At 39.6% G+C, this 14,963-nt stretch overlaps 1 long non-coding RNA gene across 1 annotated transcript in view; it reads right to left on the bottom strand.

Moving 5' to 3' along the window:
- LOC310840745 overlaps positions 1-14,597 on the bottom strand; it is an 86,871-nt gene extending 72,274 nt beyond the window's left edge. Inside the window, exon 1 of the long non-coding RNA XR_014562081.1 lies at positions 14,510-14,597. This is a non-coding gene — a long non-coding RNA (uncharacterized lncRNA). The remainder of the gene's footprint in view (positions 1-14,509) is intronic.
- Between the last annotated feature and the right edge of the window lie 366 nt (positions 14,598-14,963).

Below are 14,963 nucleotides of genomic sequence, written 5' to 3'. Positions count from 1 at the left end.
ATGTGTCCTTTAATTATTTCTGCATTTTGTAAGCAGATGGTCCGGCTCAAGACACCATACTTCCCTCTAAGGAAATCTTCTGAACTTTCCATTATTTCCACTAGCATACAGTACAAATTAAAACCCTAAAAGCCAAAAGCATCGGACAGAAGAGACGTTGTCTAGGAGATTCTGAACATATTAAATGCCACTTATAAAAAGCAAAGCTATGTTCAAATGTCTATTTACCTCCTGCTGTTTAACCATATTAAAGATTAAAGGCAATCATTTTGCAACCTGAAAACTTCATAGTACCATCTTGAGAAGAGCGTGTCAGCATTCTAGACACGGTAGCTACAAAATCCTTGTTGCTGTGGATTGCTAACTTGCGACATTTACCTAAACTGAGTGATTGCCATTGTAACACAGTGAAACAGAAAGACTTCTAGACAGATATGGGGAGCCATTTTCAATGTGAAGACCATGTTCCCTTGAGGACAACTTTCCTGCAACCACCAGTGGGGGGTGGGGGCCAGAGGTGAGAGAGAGAGGAGCAATGGATATGATTTTTTTTACATTCCACCCATGCAAAAGTTAGAGGTTTACACACACACACACACACACACACACACACACACACACACACACTGTTCAGCACCCTCCATCAAGGCAAGCAAGACTCACATTCACAACTCAAGGATATAATGCCAGCCAGGCCAGAGTTCTTAAGGAGGGTGCTAAGGAGGGCTGGTCCGGGGAAAGAAAGTGGGACTAGGGAAGTGAGACGTGGCCTGGGAAAAGTACCAAGGACTGGATAGAAATTCCTAGAGGGGTGCATCTGGCCACACCCACACCCCACCCCAGGTTTCCCACTCTCTGCTTTAGCTCGGGGTCTTTGCTTTGGTTCTGCATCCTTTTGACTAAAATTGAGTCTCTCTGCCTTAAAATGCCTAAGTCTTTGGGGAACTTTAGAATGATGAAGAGGGAATATCTTTAGAGCTTTTGTGTGTTTCAGAGCTTGCATTTACATGCATTCAATAACCTTTGGAATACACTTAGTGGCTGAGAAAGATACAGTGAAACTGGGGACATATTCATTCCGGTAATTGAGAAAGCTTATTCCAATGGAAGTGAATAAATGCATAGCACTCTTTGCCATTTATTGTAATATTCCTCCAAATGTTTCTTCTTAAAATATGTGCATAGACCATGGGTTATCTCTTTCTGATAAAACTCCTTTAGATTATTCTATGAAGAATTTTAAAACATTTTTTCATCATTTCAATATTCCACCTACTTAAAGGACCTCTTCTGTTCAAAACCTTTTTTTTTAAGGGAGAAGGTTGCATTTTATTTTAATATATTGAACTGGTAAATACAAATTACAATCTGTCAGGGCAATATGAACAGGCTCACAGAATATATTTGCTTTTGTAGCATCTTAGCTATAAACCTTGCCTAAAGGTGAAAAGCTGTGCTTTTCAGACTAAGCTTTCACTTTGGAGTATGTATTGAACCACATTTCACCCAGTCTCTGTTGGGTTTTTTCTTTTAAAAAAATCCATTTAAAATTTTCTAGATACAGTGGTACCTCGGTTTACGAACTTAATCCGTTCTGGAAGTCCGTTCTTAAACCGAGGCCCCTGAGGGAATATTGAATAAAAATGTTTCCATCCACCCTTTCTAAATCTTAGCTTTCCTGTTAAGCCTGTACTGCTGTCTACCACATGATCCACAAGTATGTGGGGTCACGGATGGCAATTTCTAGACTGTAACATTATCATACAGAAATTAAATCAGAATACCCCATAGAAGTAGAAAAGGGGAGGGAAGGCATTTTAAATATGAAAAAGCTTGTCTAGGCCACATTTTATGATTTATTAGCATTAAAAGAAGCTTGGCAGAAATGTTTGACACAGCATATCAGGCCAATTTTTGCCGCCTCCTCAAACATCCATCTTTAGGACAATTAATTGCAAATTTGCTGTGCTGATAGATGTACACATCATAGTTGCCAGATGTTTTTAGGCTCCATGTAATTGTTGTGTCCCCTTACACCCTTTAGCTCTTCTCGCAGCAATTGTTCTACATGTATTGCCAGTCACCCTCTATGGTCATTCGCACAAATGATGCTGTAATCTTTGCATTTCTCATGTCTGCAATTTAAATTCTAAAAGCTGCCTTGCACATTCAACTGGGTCTTTTAAGCTTCTCTACAACACTAACAACATCCGTAAAGTAACAGATTTCAATTTAACATATTACTGCTATCACCTATGAAATGCTCGAGGCAGTCAGTTTCACCATGTTCAGGAAACTATCTGCTGATGTGCATGGCCAGGTCACTAAGTGGATGCTACTTTACATTCTTCTACCAAGAAGAATAATCCAGGTGTTTTTATTTTATTCACAGAAAAGACCAGTAAGTTACATAAGTGTTTTATTTTTTATTTCTTATTGATTGAGAGGTTTAAACCATCCTTTCCATTTCATTAGAAATCTCCAAGGTGGATAACATCAATAAGAATCAAACTAGTGAGCATCATTAGGTGTGGCTGGTACAATTAATTATGATGTACAGGAAGAAATATCATGTTCTATTCTGAACCTATGCACTGCTACCAGAAATAATGCTTTTGATTCAGCCAAATGATTTATGTTGTACTAACCCAGAACAATAAATCATTCAAAATGGCTCAAACTGTTGCTTAAGTTAGGAGTAAGGAACCTGTGACTCTAGGTTGTTGTTTTTTTTACCCCAGCTCCCATCAGTCCCAATTAGCATGGCCAATGCATGGATGATGGGAGTTGTAGTCCAGCAACATTTGGAGAGCCACAGTTTCCCTTCCCAAGGTTTAAAGTATAGTTCTATGCCAGGATAGCCAGCTTTTCAACATTGTAGAACCTGTAACTTTAACTGCTGGCTATAACAGGGATTCTGGCAAAGTGCTATAGAGTTTGAAAAGTCAGACTTGCTAAAATTCTGTTTACCTATGAAACAATAGACTACATTTTCTTTCTCATAGTTAAATAGGTATATCCTGTGGTAGTGCCCCATCAATCTTAAACTAATGTAAAATTAATGCAAATCGAATTCAGACTGTGAAAACAAAAAATACACGAAAAATTCAGATTTTGCATTAACACAATTTTACAACGTGACACCTGAATTTTTAGGGCTCAAAACTAGAGCCATATTTAGAACTGGCAAACAATTTTTCATTATTCAGATGTTTCTGGACATAATTGAGTGCCAAAGCCCAGTGATTATATTTTTTTAATTAATGATGGAAGTCCTTGTTTGCAGAAAGGTCTAAAGAAAATGGGTGAGAAATTCTGGTTCTAATTATTAGCACTAACCCCCGCGTTTGATACTGAAACTGCAGTATGGCCTTTGAAGAAAAACTGGGTGTCTCTTTTGATAAGGAACCTTGCATATTTTTCACCAGAATACAGTAGCTTGAATCCAAAGCTAGTTAACATAAGGAGATGGCCAATCCGAGACACTAGCTTCATCAGTGCCTTCTTTTTAATAAATAGCTTTACAAACGAAAGAGTTGAGCAATATACCAAAAGATAACTCTGCTTTTGATTCAGACATTACGCTGCAGGTTCATTATATTAATGCATTAATGCATTCACTCACAGGTTTGAGGGTGGAATGTACAGAGCGAAATGAGCATGGATTATTATTATTATTATTATTATTATTATTATTATTATTTGCACTCACTTTTCTTCAGAACCTTTGAACAAAATGGAAGTGAGGAGCCTTCAATGTCAATAAACGTGCACTCCCTGTGCTATGAGCTCCATGTCAGTACCCTGGAAGCCTTGATGTTTATTTGTCAAACAATCAAACATTGGTTTGAGATTCACATATGTTTAAAAATATTCAAATGTAATTACTCAGAAAACTGTTTAGGAGGAAGTGGGGTTCTCTCCAAAGCTCCAGGGATTGCATCCAAGTTCATACTCTATAGTCAGGTTAAAAAGCATTGATGTCTTGCTAACAAAAATATCAATGACCACCAGATGTTTGGAAGTCAATCCTTGACACTCTAGAAAGGTTCTATGACAGGGAAGGATTTCTGGGAAAAATCTTCACTATTCAACAGCAGCAACAACAAAAGGATATAGAGACAGACACAGAGATCAAGGTATCATCAAGGTTACTCCTTGCAACTGACAAGAAATATCTCATTAAACAGAAGAAAGAGTTCCCAGAAGCAACAGGCAACCCCAGGGAGGAAAAGACGAAAAAAGACAATGCAATGCTTTCCTCAAATGTCAAAGCTCTTCTGAAAAAGAAGATAGAACTGAAGCAGCTGGGACTATTTCAACAAACTTTGAAACTAACCTTCAAGATGAATTAGCCTCAAGTAGGAATTATAGTGGCATGTTTGCTTAGGGAGCTTTAATATTTTTTAGCATAGCTAACATGGTGCTCTTCAGACATTGCTGAGTTATTATTTCCATTGGCCTCAGCCAACGTGGCCAGGTACGATGGGAGTTGTAGTCCAACAATATATGGAGGCTACTGTATGGGCTACTGCTGGTATCCAGAAACTTAGAGCAGGTGATATGGGTTGTATGGCTTTGCTCTATTGTAGAGCACATCTTCTTTTTTCAGCTGACACCTCCAAACTTCACTGATCCTACATCATTAGTTTTGAATTAATTTATTAAAACAGTTTGGTAGATCTAAGTTTTTAGGAATACAATCAATGAATTTGGTAGTTATTTTAACAGGACTTTTCCATTTACATATACACACACAACCCTAATTCAACTAAACTGGAGGGCTTTTTCTTCTTAAGATGTCCAACAGTTGTGCAATTAAATGGAGAAGATTCTCTTTCCATTGACGGTTCAAGAATTAAAACAAGAGTTCTGAAGATGAAGAAGAGGCCTCCATCGGTGTTACGTTTTTTTATCCTCAATTACACTTGCTGAAGATGAGTAATGCACCTAAAAGATGCCAGCTGGGGGGTAACTGATTTATTAGATGGTTGATATCTTGATAACCAGTCTGCATTCCAGTGATGACTTCCATTAAATATTAAAAGGGCCGTCAACATACCTTTTCAAAATAGCCCAGTAATTGCTCAACTAGACACTATTTTCATCTCTTATTCTTCCCAGGTGAAGCAAAAGAGCTGTAATTGATATTGAACAACCAGCGTCCTAAAGATGGTTTAAATAAGAAGGTTCTGGGTAGAACATATTGATTCTCTGGCATTCCAAAAATAGATGGGGGTGAAGGTTATGTATAGAAATAAGGTCCTTATTACTCTACCGGTGTGATGGCCAACTTCTAGACCAAGTCCACTAAACTTTTGTGGGCCAAGCTACTTGAAGGCCAGAGCTCAGAAAGAGGAAGAGGGACAGAGAAAGGGAGACGTCTCAGGCCTGACATCACTGCCATATACAAACACCAATGCCATATATGCGTTCCATGTATGTTTCAACCCATTCTGGGAATGAATGTAATGAAGAGGAAGCCAAACGTGACTCAAATAAACAAATGTAGGAAAATTCCCATGTATCCCATGTAAACTATTCCATTGGAAAAATACTGGCATGTATTTTGTGGTGCAATAGACCTGTGCATTCACCACATAAATGCATTTTTTTCTGCAACAAAATCATATGATGTTGCCATGTTTCTGAAGTAACTTCACTCTCCATAGAGTTACACATGGAGGTGTGAAACGGGCTCACTAAAGCCCAGAAAAAATAAAACTCCTACTTATTGTTGCACGCTTAGTAGACTATTCAGCAAGCTTCAAACAAAAGCTTTGCAAACTCCTGCAATTACTAACCAGTTCAGGCCAGTTACTTAAGTTATTTTTCGGTATGTAAAACTCACCATGAATTTTTAGATTATTTTCACCACATCAGTGTGGTTGTTGCTGTTGCTGTTATAACTATTTAATTGGAATGTGAGCAACTACAATGAGATATTTTGAGTGTCGAGGTAAGCATGGAAAACAGAAGCTCGCTTTGATGTGGTAAGTGGCCTTCAGGTGATCTGCTTCACATTCTGAAAACACATGTGATGTTGTTGAAGGAACATGATAGCTAGTCCCATCCTCCATGACTGATACAACCACCTGCTATACCCCCTGTCTGTTGTGCATTCAGCAGCTGTGTGAAGGGGTCATACACATGTGCTAAGCTCCTTCACACAAAGAGGAATCCTGATTCACTCAGGATTACCCCATATCTGGTGCAGAACTCAAGTATACTTCATACAAGTACACAGTGTCAACTCGAACACATCTGTCTATGTGCTTGTTGACAATCTCTAAGGATTCTAATAGGTTAGTGAGACAGGACTCACCCTTGCATAAACCATGTTGGTTCTGCTTCAGCAAGTCTTGTTCTTGCAAAGCAGCAGCATCCACTCTGGTCAGACAGCCACTCCAGGATGCCATGATTAATTGTATCAAAAGTCACTGGGAGACCAAGGAGAATCAACAGGTGCCTTATCATACAAGTTCATCATACAGAGTGACCAAGACAGTTTCAGTGCCAAAACCCGATTAATGGATCTAGAAAATCAATTTCATCTATTTCAGAGTGATTGGACCTGTTTGGGAATCATGCCCTGGAAGAGAACATTTGTGACTGGTCTATAATTATTCAGATCCAGAGAATGGTCTTATTAGCACCTTTTTCACGTGGATTGGGACTGCCCCCTCACACAAGGAGATATTAATCAGCTCCTTGGCCCAACCAGCCATGCCTTCTCTTCTAGATTTTACTAGCCACAATGGGCAAGACTCAAGCATACAAATGGATGCTTATATTTCTGGCGTGTGCATTTACAGGAAATGGTTACAAATTGCACCCAGGAGGTGTTTATTCTGCTATTTGAGTCATTTAAAATTAAATACTGTGTTCATCATAGGCAGAGGGGCAATGGATCAAAATGCTTAGTAAATGTAGGTTTTGTACTTTTTGATCAAACGAGTTTTGTTCCATTACAGACAGTAAAGACAAATTGATGCACCTTTACATTCATTCTGCACGACAAAATATTAATCTGAAGTGGGTGTTCACTTTCCATCATGAAGAAGCGTAAGTACTTAGATCTCATCAGCCAGAGCATTTATTTAATTGTCTTTTTACCAAACAGATGAATGAAAATGATTATTTTACTTCTTGCTTTTCCTTTAATGTCAATCTTATAGCAGCATTAAAGAAGGGAAGCCCTGTTTAAAGAGGAAACAAATGCGCCTGTATTGAAATAAAGGCATATTCTCACTGTGGTGACAAACCTGTTTCGGGGCTCTATCACTTGAAGCTATGGATTGTTGGATAGACAAAATCTGCAAAGAGAAAACTAAAATTTACCAAGACAGATAAGCTAAATCCCTTTTCCTCCACATATGTGTGGAAGAGGTACTTTGTATGCCAGAGAGGGTTCAGTGACATAATATGCATTCTAGGCACAGTGGTGCAGTCTAGGGACAAATGTAACTGAGTGGGGGAAACTATGCCAAAACTAAGCAGGTATGCTATTTCAAGTGTATCAAACATAGCTTCTTGCTAAGAGCAGGGTAGGGAACCTTCCCCCATGCCCATCAAGGACTGCATTATCTTGAGATAATTGTCAGGGTCTGCATGCCAGTGGAGGATGGGTCCTAATGCAGATGGTGGGCAGGAACTGAGTCCAAAGTCATCCCCTTTGCCCTCTGTTCCTCCCTCTCTCTGTCTCTCTGCCACTCCCTTTCCCACCTTTTCTTCCCATCAGCATAAAGTGAGGCTGAAGCCCACATGACTGCAGATATTATTGAACCCCAAACTCCCACTGTCCCTGACCATTGGCCATACTGGCTGGCCCTTACATAGAGGGCCACAGATTTCTCAGCCCTGCACTCCTGCACTACAGCATTAATGGTCAAAGGCAAGATCAGCTTTATTTAGAAAGGTATTTTATTATGTGTGTATTATCATGTGTAATCATAAAAACCATTGTAGCTTTTCTTCCCCAATGATGTCAGGTTTTTGCAAAACGTATAGAACATGAATGTCAGTCTGTGTCGTTAGTCCAAAATCTATTGCAATTAGATTCAGAAATGAAAACAAATGCCAGACAGCTACATTTCCTTCCTTCTGCTGTGCTAAATTGCTTGTGAAGATCTATTTCTTCCATTTTAGCCATGGCAAAAGCGTACAGCATAAGGCCACATATGCTGCCTATTAAATGACACTGTCAAACTGGCAACCAAGCAGTGCACAGTTCCATGCTAAACGTGTTAATTGAGTGTTTCTGCACTAGCCTTTGTGTAGCAGCCCATCAAACTGGCTTTGACACTATTCATTTATTGCAGGGAATCCAGACAACATTTCTTCCAAACCATTACCATTTCCAAAGATCATCTCAAGTTTTCAAAGAGACTGGCTGGTAATGATTTGGGAGGGTGTTTTCATTGCAAATGTGCCACAATCCTTTCATGCACCAACTAGTACAGTGCTGCTATCTAACATAGGTAAGATGCTTTGATATTGAAACACCCCTAAAGACACAAGAAGAGCTCTGCTGGATCAGACCAAAGACCTATGGCTATGGAAAGCTCACAAGCAGCATACAAGAGCAATAGCCCTCTCTTTCTGTTTTTCCTCAGCAACTGGTATTCAGAGGCATGCTGTCTCTGATTCTGGAGATGATCTATAAACATCACGACTAGGGCTGTGCAAATACCAAACATGTAAAGCACAACCCCAAGAATCCTCAGAAATGTAGTTTGTTAATGGTACTGGGAATTATAGCTCCATGAGGGGTGAAGTACAGTTCCCAGGATTCTTGGGGAGAGGAGAATATGCTTTCAATATATGACATGTACCCAGCCTAGCAGACAATATTGGTTCATAATGATCTTGCTGACAGGTGTAAGTAACCCAGCCTCTTCTCCATTATTGTCAATCTAGTTGTCCTGCAGGACCACAACCTTCATTACAGAGTGTTAACTCTTCAGAATAGCTCCCTGCTGATTAATGGAAGTTATTCACATTAATTTGAGGGGCCTGAGGCAAGAAATCCTCTAACAGCCCAATTTGGATGTGGCTACAGTTCAGCTCCTCACACCAGGCTGAGAACTTGACCCTGACAAAGAAGCGACTCTTGACACGGCTGTGCCATTCCTCCTCTATACCATCTTTTCTTTCAAGATCGTTATTTACCTATGTAGACTATTGTTTATTCCCCATGTATAGAGGAGGAGAAATGAGGCATGATTGCAGCTTTTGTGCACAGTAAGAGTTACCTTCTCATTTATTACACTCTTATTTTGATAGATTTTTGCACACATGCTTGGACAATTTTTAGAAGTGTCATCAATCTAAGACTGCAGTGCAGTTGCTCTCTCACCCCCTGTTCAGCCTAGAACTGAAGAGCTGCTCGTAATAAATGAGTGATACGGCTGAGTGTCACCAACCTGCTGTAACATTTAATAGATATTCATAACATGTATTAATCATATGCCGTTCTGAAGGGCTGCGGTCCTGCAAGGTACCAGGCACCTTCAGCTCCCACCGTGTCAGTGGGACTTGAGATTTGAAAGACGAGGGCCTCCTGCCCTCCAGAAGCTGCTCTTCCCACTTCCTTCTGCCTCCCATGTGTCATGATATAACCCCAGACAGAAGGAAGGGAGCACACTCTGAGGAATAGCTACTAATGGATTCAAAAAGGAAGGTTTTTGTCTATGGTTCTTCAGCAGTTGGTTTCTTGTGCCTGCATAGGTAAGCTGCCAAGGGAAACTCCATATTGTATTCATTTCAGCTCCCTAAGGCTAAACCCTGGGAGAAAACCTTGATGGATGCACTAAGTTGCAGTTCAGTGGCAGGGTGTCTGCTATGCATGCAGAAGGCCCCAGATTCTATCCCCAGTATCTCCTGCCGGAAATATTGAAAAGCCACTACTAGTCAGTGTAGACAATCCTGAGCTAGATAAGACCTATGGTCTGACTTGGTATGACAGCTTCCTATCTATGTACCTGCTTTGAGTCCATTTTAACTCTAGCTCTGTTCATGCATTTATGCAGGACACTCACACATAGTAGCAATGGCCCCATCCTCAAAATTATGTCCTATTGCCATGCTTCCCATGGCCTTCCCATGCTGAACACAGGAGTCTGAAAAGGGATAGCTTTGCATCAGTAGCTGTCCACACAAAGTCCCCCACAGTAAATGTTACTGGTGGAGCCAGAGGCATCACCCCACTTCTGCTGCTTCGTGTGAGTAAATGTGTGAATAGGGCTTTTGTGTACTTTATATCACCTGTGTACCATTAAAAAAACCTTGTGGATGCAGATTAAGATAAGCTCAGAACTACCACCACCCTCAAAAAAAACCCCATTCTTATATTTTTTGACAATTCAAAGCCACTCTTACTTTGTACCACATTGTGTCCCACCCTTTGTTTCTGGTACATTTATGAAATTTATTGTTTCTATATGGGTAACCATACTGCACATGTACCGTACAACTTCCAGTATGGTAATGGCAACAGTGGAGGTTGTCTGAGGCTGCACTGAGACACCAAGAGGAAACAAGAATTGCAGGACTAGTCAGAACGGGGCAGAGCTGCCTAGTTTATATCCAAATACCTACACATAAATACTGCAAACCTGAATACATACCCAGGCAAACCTTATTACAACATAAGTAGTTTTATAGGCTCAATAATTAAACATCCTAAAGTTTCCTTATCCAATAATGTAAAATATTGCCTTGCAATTAAAATGAATGAGAAAGGGATAGATAGAGTTGCAAAGCATTCCTTACAACAAATCATAGTTCCCTTTTCGCTATTAGGGTAACAGTGTTCTAAGGTGATTAATATTATATCCACTATAAAACAAAGCAGAGGGAGAACAACTGTGAAAGCTCAACCCTAATTTGGACTTGAAAACAAGAAGAGTCAGACAGTTTTAAATATGTGCCCAAGATTTCCAGGGTCATCTACAACTAGATTCCACAATACACTTATTTTACTTATTTATGGTGAAGTCTTTTCCTCTAGCCTTTGGTCCTGTTTGAGACCACCTTCCCCATGGAGAACTCTCCCAACCTCAGAAAGCAGGATTGAACTCTGCACATCAACTGATGCATGTAGAGTTCAATCCTCCCAACCCATGGGCCAACTTTGTCCAGTGGACGGGACCCCCCCCCCATACACACACACACACACACACACACACACACACCTAGCAATCACCTGACATCATGGAAGGGCCCACGAGGAACATCTAGTCCAAACCCTTGAAATTCAGGAATCTTTTGCCCGACATGCTCTACCAACTCAGCTAAATACTTCATTAGCATTATGATGTCAGATGATGGTCAGGTGGGTGGCCCTGCCCACCTGTCAAAGCTGACCCATGGAGTAAGGGCAGATAAGAACCTGGCCTGCTGCATAGTCTTTGATCCACATTTGCATGCTTATTGTGCACCACTTACATTCAAGTTAATGCAAGAGTGTATGGTGCTTTGGATCTGAACTTTTGCCATGAATCACCATATTTGCTAAGTGGCCTGTAAGTTCCTTTTAGTTAAAGCTCATTGAGAAGCAAAATACTCAATGTACCTTAAATGAAATAAGAACAATAACAACTGTGCAATTGTATTTTTATTTTAGGGAGAAATCTATTATGACAACAAGATCAAACCTAAGTCAGGTTTAAAAACATTTCTATTGATTTAGCGTCTGTATCTGTTCTCTGAAAGACATTCAATATAAATTTCCAATTTATACTGATAGTTATACTTAGCCCAGGATAAAAAGTCATATCTGAATCTACCATGATCTCACCATCATCTATATCCTAACTTTTAAGCAACCAGAAAAAAGCCATGCTCTTTCAATTCTGTTTTAATATATGTGAATATCTTCTTCCACATAATCAGAGACACCTAGACTTTTCTTTTCTTTTTACCTTTGGTCCTGCTTTACAATTACATTATGCAAATTGTCAGTAGGACTCATTGTGAAAAAGAACATAATAATAGGAAATGAGCTATCCAAGCTCCACATAACAAAAAGAAAATGATATATTAACTAGAAAAGTGGGGGAGAGCTATATTGGGTTAATGGTGGTGCTTAATGCTCAGATTGTATGATCTTCCAAAGACAGAAAAATATTTCTAATTGGAAGACATTTTTAATTGAATTCCTACATGCTTGTAAGTGTCTACCATCTTCAGAATGTTGATAGGACTAGCTCCATTCTTTTTTTTAAAAAAAAAAGTGAAATGAGGGGAACCTGAGATTGCATGCAAAGAATATCCAAAACTATTCCTTTGGGAAGATGTGTCTACTCTAGATGAAGAGACAGCATAGGCACGAATATTTCCCTGGGGAAATATGTAAGCTGAGCTTTGGACATCCTGAAAGGATAGGGAGAGGATAAAGGCTTTGTTTTCAGACATTTGAGGTGAATGCGTTCAGGCTAAAAATTGAAGGGGGCAGGACAGTGTTCACAGTCCTCATCCAAATTTCCCCATGCACACCATTGCAAATTCAGACCTTCATCTATTAAGAGAGAAGTTCTGAAAGGGGGTTCTAAGGACATCTAGGTGAACATACTTAGAATCTCCCCTCAGAACTTCCTTTTCAACACAGTAAGGTCTGAAGTGGAACTGGTGGACTTGTGGCTTATGTGCTCGCACCACTTTAAGTTCAGTTGCATTCAGGCAAATGCCCATACAGGTGAAATGTCTGAAACTAATCCATGATTAGTAGTACCCTACAAAAGTAAGGTCAAATAATCTTGGTTGGTAAATTTGTGCAACATAAACGGAAAGGCTACTTTATGGTGCTCTAGGGCTCTTAAATAGCATCTGGGAAGTTTTTATTTCCCTTTGGAAATTAGAGATTTTCTATTGTCTGCTATGGCATCAGAACTAGGGATGAAGGCCAACAGAATTTATTCAGAAAAATATACTGTGATAAACCCAGTGGTTTAACTGTAATAGAAGCTTAATCCACCCTATAATATTCGTTTAACTGATGTTAAAATAAACTTAATCTATTATTGTTGAAAACGAATAAAGTTACTTAGTTCAGTGGGAGTTACACCAAAGTCAGGGTACATAGGTTTCTGCGGCGGCAAAAGAAAAAGGTAACAGTTGGCATAAGGTATGAATTGGGGTGCTGAGAGTCCTCTTCCAATAATGTTCCCATTCCAGGAATGTCAGAATGGGAAATTAGCCCTTGTAACCTTATAGTGGTATTTAAAAGAGTTCTCCAAGAGAATGAAACCTGACTCCATGTGTCACGTGCCAAAAGGTGGTTTCTTCAAAGAAACTGGAGCAGAGACCCATTCTGCTATGGACAATAGAGTTGTCCCTTTCTACTCCTCATGTCAGAAAATATCAAAGGCCAAATGCGACACCAAAAAAACATAATAATTGCCTCGCTCAGTGATGAGACTGTACTTTGTGAAATTTTCCACTCAGTTATGCCCACATGATATATGATCAAATGCAGTATGCAAGCTGCTCTGTTGGGCTCTTTTGGCTGAATGTAATCACTGTGAAGCCGTCTACTATGTTAGGCCTCAGGCAGACTGAGAGGGACAAACGGGCTCCATTTTTTTCTGTTTTCCTGTCACATCTCATCCTCTCTCTCTCTCCTTTTCCTTCATCACCCTTTCCCTGAGCAATGACATTTGAGCTGGGATAAAAACAAGAGAAGCTGGTTTTGTTCCTACTGCAGAATGGGAAGAAAAGAAAGCCTTATGTGGTGTTCTGAGATTAATACCTTGCCTGTTTTCAGCTGTCAGATTTGTTTCTTCTGTGTGGTGAAATCATATCATTCTATCACAATTCTTATTATGAATGACTATTTAAAGCCTTGAACAGCCTGATGGAGGGGGATTCCTACCCCCACCAGTCAAGGCATGATATCAAGAACTGAGTAACTAGCTGTAGTTTCATCTGGATATTTATACTGGGCATCCTATCAAATTCCACTCACCCTTCATTGACCCCTTTATCTTGTGCTAACTCCTCACGAATCCCAGTAACCTACTGTATTATCCTTGCAGAGAATTTTACGCTCAATTATAACTATCACAACATCTAAGATGGCCTGTTTTACAGAGCCATGTTAAGCAATCAGAAGAATTAAATGGCATTTGAGGCTGGCTTTCTCGGTAATAACTGTTCAAAAGAAAAGCTTCCATATTTAAAGTATTAGCAGCTGTCTGTATTATCGCTATATTGGGATGGGAGGAAAGCAGGAAATAAGGAAAAGATTGCACGCTTTATTTAACAAATTCACCAAGAGATTGAAAAACCATTGAATGAACCAAGCTACAGCTCAATGAAGCAATGTATTTGAGCCCATGGGTGTATTGGCTGCACATGGTGTCTTACTGTGAGCATATTAAGTGCCACAGACAAAAAGATATGAAAAAGTAGGTCTGCAGTTGTAATCACAGTTTTCTGAAAAAGAAATCCCATCCTGCAGAGAATGGATTAATAAAATATAGAGGTTTATGGTCATGTCCAAAATTGCCTGTCAAATCTAGAAATGCAATCACCCAAATGGCTCTGATTGTTCCCTCAATATGTGGCTTCTGTTCTTCTCTTGTGTAGAAATTCCTAAAGGGAAAAAGATACCCCAGAGTTGTTCAAATGCCTATCTTTAAACTGACTGCAGTGAGCTAAATCAGAAGGGCTTTTAAAGGTATTTTTGTGTTGTAATTATAAATCTAGCTTCCTCTTTTTTAAAGTAACAAATGCAATAAACAAATAGCCATTAGGAAAGCAAATTGTTTGTTATTTCAAGGTACGCTCAAAGTAGGTAGGAAGCTGAGAGCTTACCCCATGAAGAAAGAGGAACATATGATTGCATTTTCGATCTTCTTTGTCCCACAATCCTTTTTGTATTTCTATGGCTGGATTATAATGGTGTACTTGGAGCAACTGCACAATGATCCATGTCTATAAGAGGGCCCCATATTCTTAGC

Source organism: Podarcis gaigeae (genome assembly GCF_964106915.1).
Source record: "Podarcis gaigeae genome assembly, chromosome: 3".
NCBI classification, from domain to species: Eukaryota; Metazoa; Chordata; class Lepidosauria; order Squamata; family Lacertidae; genus Podarcis; species Podarcis gaigeae.
Note: the sequence above shows the minus strand (reverse complement) of the source record. Positions and strands in the feature narration are given on the sequence as shown.